Consider the following 15,439-nt stretch of genomic DNA (forward strand, 5'->3'; position numbering starts at 1 on the left):
GACTTCGGAATATAATTTTTTTTATGATAAAGATCAAGTTTGAAATGAAAAGAAAAAGATTAGGTTTTAATTTTAGTCCTTCATCCTAGGTAAACATTATTTCATTAATGGTATTCTATTGGATGGTAATTGTAGCACCCGAAAAATGTTCTAAATGTCTAAGCACTATTAAGAAAGTTGATGTATGCTAATTATATTATTTTTTGTGTCGTCGAGGACTATTAATATGATGGATATTAATTGGATATAATAACAAGCGCCCGAAATTTCCCACCGACGGGACCGTGATGGCGCCTAACATTTCACTTGCTAGGCAAGCCAACGTTAGAAAATCATTAAACCAATTTCTTATTTTCATTCAGTAAAAAACAATAACTAACTAAGATGAAATATAATAAGTGCGGAATATCGTAACACTGTATTAATTACTACCACCTGGATCTGGAGTCACAATTCACAAGCATTCTAGAATTTACTACAAGTCATAGTTTGAAAGAAATGCAACTGTCTTAATGAAAGAAAAATAGTAGGACATAAAAAGATAGACGGGGACTTCAAGGTATGTGAAAGCCGACAGATCTACCTTGAGTTTTCGGACATCGGACCAATAGCAAATCTTGATCAACCTGAGCCGGTATCAAAATCTGCACAAAAAGTGCAGAGTGCAGCATCAATACAATCGACCCCATGTACTGATAAGTGTCGAGCCTAACCTTGACGAAGTAGTGACGAGGCTAAGGCAAGGCACCTACAAATCAACATGTACAATTTAACAGTGTATACGTAAATAACAGGAATGAAGAACTAAACAGGAAATGTCGGAAGGGGAAACATACTGAGGGGAATACAAGATAAAGAACTACAATAGAATGATCACCGGAGCAGATATACCATGAATCAAGAGGAATAGTGAATACATTAAGGAAAAATGTACGGCATCACCCTTCGTGCTTTTACTCTCAATCTCACCATAAAATTAATAGAAATGATACGACATCACCCTTCGTGCTTTACTCTCATATCATGGAAACCTTTCGTGTATTAACACTAACAATATGGCACGACATCACCCTTCGTGCATTAACACTCACAATATGGAACGGCATCACCCTTCGTGCATTAATACTCACAATATGGCACAGCATCACCCTTCGTGTATTAACACTCACAATATGGCATGGCATCACCCTTCGTACATTAACACTCACCCTTACCATAATGCAATGCATAAATAATAACATAGAGATAGAATAACAAGTACAAACCTCACTTCAATATTTGGTTCCATAATATCAACCTCAACTTTGAAATAAAAACTCAGTTATCACCAGAAAAATCCGTAAATATGATAAGAACGATAATTTGAACAACACTAGTATAACACGTAGCAATTTGGCATAGGAATGAGACAATATCAGAAAAATAGAGAAACATGAAAAAACAGGTAAATTGGCGGTGCATAGGTACTCGCCAGCTTACATATATGCCGCTCACATGAATTTCACTTAGCAAATAATCTAAGGTTCCTAATTCCCTCAAGTCAGGGTTAGACACAACACTTACCTCGCTCCGAAGGCCACTTAATTCTCAATCACAGCTTTTCCTTTGAAATTCACCTCCAAACCACTCGTATCTATTCAAAAATGACTCAATAATATCAAATATTGCTAAAAGAATCAATTATATTGCATAAATTAAATTTCTCAAATTTTCCTCCAAAAAGTCAAAAATTGACCCCGACCCCGCTTGGTCAAAACCCGAGGTTCGGACCAAAATCATTTTACCCATTCACCCCTGAGCCCGAATATGTAATTAGTTTTGGAATCCGACCTCAAAATGAGGTCTAAATCCCCAAATTTTTGAAATCCCTAGTAGTTCTACCCTAACCCCTAATTCTACCATGGAAACTCTAGATTTTAGGTTGAAAATTCAAGAAATGTAATGGGTAATTGAAAGAAAATGATTTATAATCACTTACCAACAATTTGGGGAAGAAATAACTCTTGAAAGCCGCCTCTCACCGTTTGGTTTTTGAGAAAAATAAGTTTTTGGCTAAAATCCCATTTTTGGGTTCTGTTAAGTGTTGGGCGATAGTGTTCATCGCGTTCGCGAGAGCACTGTCGCGTTCGCGAAGTGTATGGGCATCCAAGCCTTCACGTTCGCGAGGCAGTGCTCGCGTTCGTGTAGGCTACCATTCCCTGGTCTTCGCGTTCGCAAGACATTGCTCGCGTTCGCGATGAAGAAAAAGGCTGCCCCCCTTCCCCAGTGCCTAACGCGTTCGCGATGGGCTTGTCGCGTTCGCAAAGAAGAAATCCTCAGCTGACCAATTTACTCTTCGCGTTCGCGAGAGTACCTTCGCGAACGCAAAGAAGGACATGCCAGAATACAGATTCTGCAGACAAACCAGATTTCCAAAGTCCAAAACATCCCGTGGCCTATCCGAAACTCACCCGAACCCTCGGGGCTCCAAACCAAACATGCACACAAGTCTAAAAATATCATACGAACTTGATCGCGCGATCAAATCGCCAAAATAACACCTAGAACTCTAAATTTAGCACCAATTCAAATGAAATTCTCAAGAACACTTTAAAACTTCTTATTTCTCAACTAGACGTCCGAATCATGTCAAATCAACTCCATTTCTTACCAAATTTCACAGACATGTCTTAAATATCATAATGAACCTGTACCGGGCTCCGGAACCAAAATACGGACCCGATACTAACAATGCCAAATATCAATCAATTCTTAAAAACAAATAATTTCCAAACTTTTAATTTTTATCAAAAATTCATAACTCAAGCTAGGGACCTCAAATTCGATTCCGGGCATACGCCCAGGTCCCATAATTCGATACGAACCTAGACCGTCAAAGCACGGATCCAGACCCGTTTACCAAAAATATTGACCGAAGTCAACTAAAATTAACTTTTAAGGCAAAATTCTTATTTTCATTACTTTTCAACAAAAAAGCTTTCTGGAAACCTACCCGGACTACGCACGCAAATCGATGAGGGTAAAAATGAGATTTTTAAGGCTTATGAGTGGAGATTCGAGTTCTAAAACATAAGATGACCTTTTGGGTCATCACATTCTCCACCTCTAAAACAACAGTTTGTCCTCGAACGGACATAAAAAAAATACTTGGGCTGGTGAAAAGGTGGGGATATCTACTCCGCATATCGGACTCAGACTCCCAAGTAGCTTCCTCAATAGGCTGACCTCTCCACTGCACTCGAACTGAAGGGTAACTCTTGGATCTCAACTGGCGAACTTGTCGGGCTAGATTTGCCACCGGCTCCTCCTCGTAAGTCAAATCCTTGTCCAACTGGACAAAGCTAAAATCTAACATGTGGGACGGGTCACTATGATATTTCCGGAGCATAGACACATGGAATACCGGATGAACTGAGGATAATCCTAGAGGCAACCCAAGTCTATAAGTTACCTCCCCCACTCTCTCGAGGATCTCAAATGGCCCGATATACCTAGGGCTCAACTTGCCCTTCTTTCCGAACCTCATTACACCCTTCGTGGGTGATACCCAAAGTAACACTCTCTCTCCGACCATGAATGCAACATCACGAACTCTACGGTCGGCATAACTCTTTTGCCTAGACTGAGCTGTACGAAGTCAATCCTGTATAATCTTGACCTTGTCCAAGGCCTCCTGAACTAAATCTGTACCCAATAACCGAGCCTCCCCTGGCTCAAACCACCCAACTGGCGACCTACACCATCTACCATATAATGCCTCATAGGAAGCCATCTGAATGCTCGACTGGTAGCTGTTATTGTAGGCAAACTCCGCTAACAGCAAAAACTGATCCCAAGAACCTCCAAAGTCAATAACACAGGCGCAAAGTATATCCTCCAAGATCTGAATAGTACGCTCGAGCTACCCGGCCATCTGAGGATGAAATGTTGTGCTTAACTCAACCCGCGTACCCAACTCACGTTGAATTGCCCTCCAAAAGTGCGAGGTAAATTGCGTACCTCGATCAGAAATGATAGACACGGGCACACCGTGAAGACGGACGATTTCACGAATATAAATTTCTGCCAACCGCTCCTAGGAATAGGTAACTGTCACAGGAATTAAATGGGCTGACTTAGTCAGTCTGTCCACAATGACCCAAACTACATCGAACTTCCTCTGAGTCCGTGGGAGTCCATAAACAAAGTCTATAGTGATACGCTCCCACTTCCACTCAGGAATATCTAACCTCTGAAATAAACCACCAGGTCTCTGATGCTCACACTTTACCTGCTAGCAATTTAGGCACTAAGCTACATAAGCAACTATGTCCTTCTTCATTCGCCTCTACCAATAATGCTGCCTCAAGTCCTGATACATCTTGGCAACGCCCAGATGAATAGAATACCGGGAACTGTGGGACTCAATAAGGATCAATTCACGAAGTCCATCCACATTAGGCACACAAATACGACCCTACATCCTCAAAACTCCATCATCTCCAACAGTAACCTGCTTGGCACCACCGTGTCGCACTGTGTCTCTAAGGACAAGTAAATGAGGATCGTCATCCTGTCGATCTCTGATGCGCTCAAATAAAGAAGACCGAGCAATTGTACAATCTAGAACACGGCTGGGCTCAGAAATATCTAACCTCACGAACTGGTTGGCCAAGGCCTGGACATCCAATGCAAGCGGTCTCTCACCAACTAGAATATATGCAAGGCTACCCATACTAACTAACTTTCTATTCAAAGCATCGGCCACCACATTGGCCTTCCCGGGATGATACAATATGGTGATATCATAGTCTTTCAAAAGCTCCAGCCACCTCCTCTGCCTCAAATTGAGTTCCTTCTGCTTGAACAAATACTGCAAGCTCTGATGATCAATGAATACTTCACATGGCACGCCGTAAAGATAGTGCCTCCAAATCTTTAGCGTGTGAACAATGGCTGCCAGCTCTAGATCATGAACATGGTAATTCTTCTCGTGAACCTTCAGCTACCATAAAGCATATGCAATAACCTTGCCACCCTACATCAATACCGCACCCAGACCAATACGAGATGCGTCACAATATACTGTATAAGATCCTAAACCTGTGGGTAACACCAATACCAGTGTCGTAGTCAAAGTTATCTTGAGCTTCTGAAAGCTCGCTTCACACTCGTCTGACCACCTGAACGGGACACCCTTCTGGGTCAATCTGGTTAACGGGGCTTCTATGGATGAAAACCCCTCCACAAATCGACGGTAATAGCCCGCAAAACCCAGGAAACTACGGATCTATGTAGCTGATGTGGGTCTAGGCCAGTTCTGGACTACCTCAATCTTCTTAGGATCTACCTAAATACCCTTTGTTGATACAACGTGACCCAAGAAAGCAACTGAACTCAACCAAAACTCGCATTTTGAGAACTTAGCATATAATTGTTGTCTTTCAGAGTCTGAAGAACGATCCGAAGGTGCCGCTCATGCTCCTCTCGACTGTGGGAGTAGATTAAGATATCATCAATAAACACAACCACAAAGGAATCCAGGTAGGGTTTGAACACCCAGTTCATAAAATCCATGAATGTTGCTGAGGCATTTGTTAGCCCAAATCACATCACTAGAAACTCATAATGGCTATACCGAGTCTGAAAAGCTGTCTTAGGAACATCAGATGCCCTAATCCTCAACTGATGGTAGCCAGATCTCAAATCAATCTTTGAAAACACCTTGGCACCCTGAAGCTGATCAAATAAATCATCAATCATCGGCAATGGATACTTGTTCTTGATGGTGACTTTGTTCAACTGCCGATAATCTATACACATCCTCATCGATCCATCTTTCTTCTTCACAAACAACACAGGTGCACCCCAGGGTGAGACACTAGGTCTAATAAAGCCCTTATCCAGCAAATCTTGAAACTGCTCCTTCAATTCTTTCAACTCTGGTGGGGCCATACGATATGGTGGAATAGAAATAGGCTGAGTGCCCGGAGCCAAATCAATGCAGAAATTAATATCCCTATCGGGTGGCATCCCCGGCAGGTCTGCAGGAAATACCTGTGGAAACATACGAACAACCGACACTGAATCTATGGAAGGAACCCCCGCACTAGAATCGCGGACATAAGCCAAATAAGCTAGACACCCCTTCTCGACCATATGCCGAGCCTTCACATAAGAGATAACCCTACTGGCAGAATGGCCAAGATTCCCTCTCCACTCTAATCAAGGCAACCCCTGCAAGGCTAAGGTCACCGTCTTGGCGTGACAATCTAATATAGCATGATAAGGTGACAACCAATCTATACCCAGTATGACATCAAAATCAACCATGTCGAGAAGTAGAAGATCTACACGAGTCTCAAGACTCCCAATGGTGACCACACACGAATGATAAACACGATTTACAACAATAGCATCAACCACTGGTGTGGACACATACATAGGAGCACTCAAAGAATCATATGGCACAACCAAATGGGAAGCAAAATAGGATGACACATATGAGTAAGTAGATCCCGGATCAAATAGAACTGAAGCATCTCTACTGCAAACTGAAACAGTACCTGTGATAACAGTGTCAGATAACTTAGCCTTAGGCCTGGCTGGGAAAGCATAACATTAGGGCTGGGCCCCACTATCCTGAACTACGTCCTTGGGACGGCCTCTAGCTGGCTGGTCTCCACCTCTAACGGCAAGACCTCCACTTCTAACTGTCTGGCCCCTACCTATGGCTTCCTGACCCCTGCCTCTGGTTGGCTGAGCAGGTGGTGCAGCAACTGGTGCCGGAACCATGGCACGAGAACTTTGATGTTGTGAGCTGCCCGTTGCCCGAGGGCAAAAATTGGTAATGTGCCTCGGATCACCACAAGTATAACATAACCTCGGCTATTGTGATTGATGACCCTGAAACTTACCCTGTCGACCTGAATAACCACCCTGATAACTCTAGAGTGGAGGTGCACTAATAGGAGCTGGTGGTGCACTATAGGCTAGCTGGTCGGAATAATGCATCTAAGGGCCACGACCACCTGAGGCACCATGGGATACTTGTAGCGCTGAATGAAACGACCTGAGAGGATGGCCTCTACCAAAAGTACTCATGCCTCTAGATGAGGCACCGTTGAACTCACCGGAATGACGAGGCCTCTTGTCAGACCCCTGACCTCCCTGAGTAAGAACAGTCTCGACTCGTCTGGCGACATTAGCAGCCGCCTAAAAAGAAATCTCACTCCCAGTCTCCTTAGCCATCTGCAATCTGATAGGCTGAGCAAGTCCATCAATAAACCTCCTCACCCTCTCTCTCTCGTTGGGAAGCAGAAGAATGGCATGACGGGCCAAATCCACAAAACGGGTCTCATACTGAGTAACAGTCATACTGTCCTGCTGGAGACGCTTAAACTGACGACGACGCTCCTCTCTCAATGTGATAGGCAGAAACTTCTCTATGAAGAGCTGAGAGAACTGGTCCCAAGTAAGAGCAGGAGACCCAGCTGGTCTGGTCAACAAGTAATCTCTCCACCATTTCTTGGCGGAACCAGTCATCTGAAATGCAGTAAAATAGACCCCATTGGTCTCCACTATACCCATGTTCCATATAACCTCGCGACAGCTGTCAAGATACTCATGGGGGTCCTCTGAAGGAGCACCACTGAAGTGAACATGGAAGAGCTTGGTAAACCTGTCCAATCACCATAAAGCCTCAGAAGACATAGTTGGCCTATCTCTGACCTGTACCGCAATAACCGGCTGAACTAATCCGATTGGCTGAGTTGCTGGAGCCTGATACTAGGGAGCTATCTGCTTCGGAGTGGGAGTGGTAGGAGTCTGGGCTCCTCCTCCAGCCTGAGAGACTGTTGGTGCCATGGTAAATGCGCCAGTCTGGGCCACACTCTCCATAAGGCCCACCAAACAGACCAAAGCGTCCTAAAGTACTGGGGTAGCAATGAACCCCTCTGGTACCTGAGCTGGTCCGACAAGAACAGTCTAGGCTGGAACCTCCTCGTCAATCTCTATCTGAGGCTCCACTGTTGGGGCTGCTGCTCGGGCCCTAGGCTGAGCCCTGCCCCTGCCTCGGCCTCTAGCATGGCCTCGGCCTCGACCTCTAGCATGGCCTCGGCCTCGACCTCTAGCATGGCCTCGGCCTCGACCTCTGCCCCGCGTAGGAGCTATCACTGGAGCCTCTGGCTGCTGCTCAGCTGAGGAAGCGGTACATGTTCTTGCCATCTGCGAGAGAATAAGAGTAGAAGAGTTCAATCAGTATTGACAAAGCAAAATCGCACGACAAAGAAGAGTAGAAGTGAAACTTGTTCCTAAACTTCATAGCCTCTGGAAGATAAGCACAGACGTCACCATACCGATCCTCCAGACTCTACTAAGCTTGCTCGTGAATCGTGAGACCTATGTAACCTAGTTCTCTGATACCAAATGTCACGACCCAAAATTTCCCATCGACGGGACCGTGATGGCGCCTAACATTTCACTTGCTAGGCAAGCCAACGTTAGAAAATTATTAAACCAATTACTTATTTCCATTCACTAAATAACAATAACTAACTAAGATAAAATATAATAAGTGCGGAATATCGTAACACTGTATTATTTACTACCACTCGGATTTGGAGTCACAATTCACGAGCATTCTAGAATTTACTACAAGTAATAGTATGAAAGAAATACAACTGTTTGAATGAAAGAAAAACAGTATGACATAAAAAGATAGACGAGGACTTCAAGGTCTATGAATGCCGACAAATCTACCTTGAGTCTCCGGACAGCGGACCAATAGCAAATCTCGATCAACCTGAGCCGGTATCAAAATCTGCATAGAAAGTGCAGAGTGCGGCATCAGTACAACCGACCCCATGTATTGGTAAGTGTCGAGTCTAACATCGACGAAGTAGTGACGGGACTAAGGCAAGGCACCTACAAATCAACCTGTACAATTTAACAGTGTATACGCAAATAACATGAATGAAGAACTAAACAGGAAATGTCGGGAGGGGAAACATACTGAGGGGAATACAAGATAAAGAACTACAACAGAATGATCACCGGAGCAGTCAATATACCATGCATCAACAGGAATAGTGAATACAGTAAGAAAAAATGCACGACATTACCCTTCGTGCTTTTACTCTTAATCTCACCATAAAATTAATAGAAACGACACGACATCACTCTTCGTGCATTAACACTTACAATATGGCACGGCATCACCCTTCGTGCATTAACACTCACAATATGGCACGACATCACCCTTCGTGCATTAACACTCACAATATGGCACAACATCACCCTTCGTGCATTAATACTCACAATATGGCACGGCATCAGCCTTCGTGCATTAACACTCACAAGTCACAATATGGCACGGCATCAGCCTTCGTGCATTAACACTCTCCCTTACCATAATGCAATGCATAAATAACAACAGGGAGATAGAATAACAAGTACAAACCTTACTTCAACATTTGGTTCCATAATATCAACCTCAACTTTGAAATAAAAACTCAGTTATCACCAGAAAAATCCATAAACATGATAAGAACGATAATTTGAACAACACTAGTATAACACGTAGCAAATTGGGATAGGAATGAGACAATATCAGAAAAACAGAGAAACATGGAAAAACAGGTAAATTGGCGGTGCATAGGTACTCGTCACCTAACATATACACCGCTCACATGAATTTCACTTAGCAAATAATCTAAGGTTCCTAATTCCCTCATGTCAAGGTTAGACATAACACTTACCTCGCTTCGAAGGCCATTTAATTCTCAATCACAGCTTTTCCTTTGGAATTCACCTCCAAATCACTCGTATCCATTAAAAAATGACTCAATAATATCAAATATTGCTAAAGGAATCAATTATATTGCATAAATTAAATTTCCCTAATTTTCCTCCAAAAAGTCGAAAACTCGACCCCGGGCCCGCTTGGTCAAAACCCGAGGTTCGGACCAAAATCCTTTTACCTATTCACCCCCGAGCCCGAATATGTAATTAGTTTTGGAATTCGACTTCAAATTGAGGTCTAAATCCCCAAATTTTTGAAATCCCTAGTTTCTACCCTAACCCCTAATTCTACCATGAAAACTCTAGAGTTTTGGTTGAAAATTCAAGAAATGTAATGGGTAATTGAAAGAAAATTGTTTACAATCACTTACCAACAATTTGGGGAAGAAATAGCTCTTGAAAAATCGCCTTTCACCATTTGGTTTTTGAGAAAAATGAGTTTTTGGCTAAAATCCCATTTTTGTGTTCTGTTAAGTGCTGGGCGACAATGTTCATCGCGTTCGCGAGAGCACTGTCACGTTCGCGAAGTGTATGGGCTGCCAAGCCTTCGCATTCGCCAGGCAGTGCTCACATTTGTATAGGCTACCCTTCCCTGGTCTTCACGTTCATGAGATATTGCTCGCGTTCGCGATGAAGAAAAGGCTGACTCCCCTCCCCAGTGCCTAACGCTACGCGTTCGCGATGGGCTTGTCGCGTTCGCGAAGGGTAACGTCCTCTATCGCTTCGCGTTCGCGACCAAGCCTTCGCATTCGCGAAGAAGAAATCCTCAGCTGCCTAGTTTACTCTTCGCGTTCGCGAGAGTACCTTCGCGAACGCAAAGAAGGTCATGCCAGAACAATGATTCTGAAGAAAAACCAGATTTCCAAAGTACAAAATATCCCTTGGCCTATCCGAAACTCACCTGAGCCCTCGGGGCTCCAAACCAAACATGCACACAAGTCTAAAAATATCATACGAACTTGCTCGCGCGATCAAATCGCCAAAATAACACCTAAAACTCTAAATTTAGCACCAATTCAAATAAAATTCTCAAGAACACTTTAAAACTTCTAATTTCTCAACTGGACGTCTGAATCACGTCAAATCAAATCCATTTCTCACCAAAATTCACAGACATGTCTTAAATATCATAATGAACCTGTACCGGGCTCCGGAACCAAAATACGGACCCGATACTAACAATGCCAAATATCAATCAATTCTTAAAAACAAATAGTTTCCAAACTTTTAATTTTCATCAAAAATTTATAACTCAGGCTAGGGACCTCCAAATTTGATTTCGGGCATACGCCTAGGTCCCATAATTCGATACGGACCTACCGGGACTGTCAAAGCATGGATTCATGCCCATTTATAAAAAATATTGACAGAAATCAACTTTTAAGGTAAAAATTCTTATTTTCATTAGTTTTCAACATAAAAGCTTTCCGAAAACCTGCCCGGACTGCACACGTAAATCGAGAAGGGTAAAAAATAAGATTTTTAAGGCTTAAGAGTGCATTCGAGTTCTAAAATATAAGATGACCTTTTGGGTAATCACACACACACACACACACACATATATATATATATATATATATATATATATATATATATATATATAAAATATTTAAAAAAAATATGTTTAAAGGTTTTAATGATTTCACTGAAGCATTAGACTATGCAAGAGGCATACTAGGTCCAAATTACTATATTTCTCCGTCACTAAGACAAAACCTAGAAAAAACTCCTCAATACAATATCCAAAAAGACACAGACAAAATAATTTTATGTGACCATTGTTCATTAATGACTGAAGCTTTCAAAAGACTCAACCAAAAGAATGAGTCCTTAGAACAAGAGAAAGTGATATTATCGGTTCTTGTTTTCTTTCTATTTCTCTATTTAAAAATCAATAATTATTAGCTATCTATTTGGTCAAAGGATGTTGTCTCTGGCGTGTGTTGTATATATATATTAGCTAGACTCGAAGAATTTTCGTTTAATAGGTTGTCCACCACATAACTTCATATATATATATATATATAAAAGATCTTCGAGTCTAGTTTCAAATGCTTCAAACCGTTCATCATTTGGACATTCCTACAAGACGTTATGATCAAATTACCAAAGACTGGTAGTGAAGTACTACCATAGAGTCTGGGTCCGCATCCGAGCTTGGAGGAGGAGTGAACTTGGGACGCGAAGCATCCGGGGCAGCATTCGAAACCTAGAATTTTGGGCCTGTAAGTAAAATGTTGGGGAGAGGGGGTATTTTGAGCTTTGTTTGGGGTTAGGATTCTTGAAGTCAATAAGCGATTTTAAGCTCAAATCAAGTCCAACCAACTAAGGTAAGTTGTTAAGAATATTTTGGGTTAATTCTTACTCAATATACGCGAGTTCTAATATCATTCTTGCATTCAAGTACTAGATTTCATCATCAAATCCTCATGAACACAAAAATCACCAAAGTTGTGATTTTTCAAGATTGATCTACTAGAGGTAATTCTAATGCTTCAAACTCGTTTATTATGAGTAGTTAGAAATATTTGAAGCATTTATTATAAATTTTAATGGTTGAAAGGTTGTATTATAAAATTCTAGTTCATGGCATGAATAATACTTTTGAGAAAATGAGAGAGTAGATGAATAGTAATCTTGGTGATGAAATTGATGAATACAATAAACCTACGGAATTATTTGTTAGCAAAAGTTAGAAGTGATCAACTAAGTAATCACCCGAATTGTAGTTGATTATGGAAGACGATGAATAGCAACTTGGTGGCATTGAACAATTGATGTAGCATCACTAATGACTTCGAATGGGTATTAAATATAAGAGTGAAGTTGAATGGGCTAGCATGTGAATCTATTCTGCGATTTGAGTCATTGGAGACTTGTGGTCAACTTATGAGCCATAAATGAATATTGGTCAATATTTTAGGTCATATTTTGCTGTAATTAGGATATCTAATTGTAGATATCGACTTTTGGTGATGTTTGAGATTTTTAATCAATATTGGAATGATGAAAGACGATTGAAAGCTTGTGAATGTAAATAAAGTGAAAGCGAGGTAAGTTGATTAAAACTTACTCTTCTTGAGGGGTCTTCTCTAAAAGCATATTTCGAGTTAATGCGTAAGTTATTTGTAAATGTGCTTTCGTGCTTGTAGGGACAAACAAGTACGGATGTCTCCACGTACTAAAAAAATTATGTTGCATATGTAGTGTCATGTCATTTTATAAAATTTTATTTTAAATCTTGTTGACAACATGACACTTAAGGTAAATGTTATAAGTTTTTATCAAAACTTACATATTGATAAGAGTATACATATTTGAGTGCTAAATATAAGTTTTCATAGAAAATATTTATGTTGAAAATTGATAAATAGAATAGCAATTATGGTATCTTTTAAAGATTGATGTTAAATTGCTAAAGGCTTTAACATGTAAAATATTGTTTATTTAAATTTTGTTCAAATATTTTAGATTTTCTATTAATGCTATGATTTGATAACAAAAATATATCCTTTGAGGCTACTATGTTATGAATCTATTTTTGAAGTATTAAATATTTTGGGAGTTACTTGTGTTCACCAAGATTGACTTCGGATGTATTGTGTTCGTCGTCATGAAACTACACGTGCGGGTGTTGTAACGATCCGATCGGTCGTTTTGAGCCCTAGCGCGTCATTCGGCAGTTTGAGGCCCTAAGTAGCTTCACTTCAAGTATTATGACTTGTACGCGTGGTCGGAATTTAATTTCGGGAAGTTCAGAGTTGATTTGGAAAGAAAATTCTTATTTCGAAAGCTTTAAGTTGGAAGAATTGACTAAGGTTGGATTTTTGAGTAAACGACCTCGGAATCGGGATTTGAAGGTTCCAGCAGGTTCGTATGTTAATAAGTGTACGAGTCATATTATAAGTGATATAGGGTCTAAGGAGAGCCCTAAGTCTAAGTCAAGTTGGAAATTACATGATAGACTAAAGTTTCAAATGAGTACACACAAAACTTAACTTTGGACGAGTTATATGGTGGACAACCTATCTAATAAAAGATCTTTGAGTCTAGTTTCTAACTCTTTAAATCGTTCGTCATTTGGATATTTCTACAAGGAGTTATGGACGTTTAGTAAAAGGTGTCCAGCAGGGGAAAACTTGTAATATGAGGTGCAACATGCACAACGCAAAGTACAACTCACTGAAGCACTTGTGCCTATATAAGGCAATCACGGGCAGTGGCCATTTTTGGGGATTTTCTTGAGCTAGGGATTGGTTCTTTCATGGTGGATTCGACCTTGGGGACTAATTAATAATACAATGTGAGTTATTTTTAGATATTTTAAGTTAATAACATCCTATTAACACTGGTATTAACATCGTTCAATCTTTGAAATCCCTAGAAATCTTTCAAGTTGTTCAAAAACACCAAATTTTCCAAACATTGGAATTTTAAGGAAAAGCTTCAAGAAAGTAATACTAATGCATCGAGCTCAATTCTTATGAGTCGGTGAGAGTAATTCTAATATTTATTTCAAGTTATTATGATTGGATAATTGATTTCATAAACCGTAGTTCATGGCATGAATAGTGTTTTTGAGAAAAATGAGGGAAAGATAAATAGTATTCTTAGAAATGAAATTAAAGGATGCAATGAACTTATGGAATTATTTTCTAGCTTAGTTGGAAGTGTTCAACTAAGTAATCACTAAATTGAATGTATTGGAAATGTTGTTTAAGGAAGACGATAAATAGTAATTTTGCGGTGTTGGAGAATTAATGCAGTAGCATTGATGCCTTCAAATGGGTATTAAATTATTACATCTCTCATTTTCGTATGTTAAAGTTTCATCTTCAGTTAATTGACATAAACTCGGGGATGAGATTATCTTGAGGTTAGCATATTTATGATATTTATAACAAGCAATAAGTAAGTGCCATGAAGGAAAGGGTACACGAATTAAAGAAAATGAGTTTCGTTGAAGGTTGTCGATTTGGGATAAAATACGGTCCAAACAATAATAATCGATACTTATGGATTAGAATCATGCAAGGTACCATATGACCGTGATAGTATGATGTATAAGGTATATTAAAAAAATAAGTAAAATTTTAAGTAATTTGAGACAATTCTTAATTATGCGGGTAATTGGTTAATTACAGGGTAGCGGAATATTACCTAATTAGTTAATTTAATTATTAGATAAGATTAAACTTTCCCACCCCATCCCCACGTGGTAGCCCCCTCACCTTCTAATTAATGACTCATTAGACATTTAAAATAGGTGTCACATTGTTAAAGATAAAGTCCACTTTACTGATGCTATAACCTTGCATCTATCGATTGTCTTTAGTTGATGTATTTTGACCAAAAAAATAGTTATTTAGTAAGGGATCAAGTCATAGCTATTGTGTATAGCTACCTAAAAACAATATTTGAAATACAAAAAAATTACAGAAGTATCAAAATTTAAGGGCATGTTGGGTTGTCAAACCAAACATGTTTCTTCTTTGTTTTCAAATATATGGTAAATGGGGTATGGTGCAAAGTTTGATGCATATGATGGATATTGACGTATATTAAAAGGATTGTCAAGAGAATCGGCACAGGTATGTTAAGGCTATCCGTTCTTTCTTTTTAGCATGATCAATACGATACAAACGAAACTAGCAAATGC

This window comes from Nicotiana tomentosiformis, chromosome 6 (genome assembly GCF_000390325.3).
Source record: "Nicotiana tomentosiformis chromosome 6, ASM39032v3, whole genome shotgun sequence".
NCBI lineage: Eukaryota > Viridiplantae > Streptophyta > Magnoliopsida > Solanales > Solanaceae > Nicotiana > Nicotiana tomentosiformis.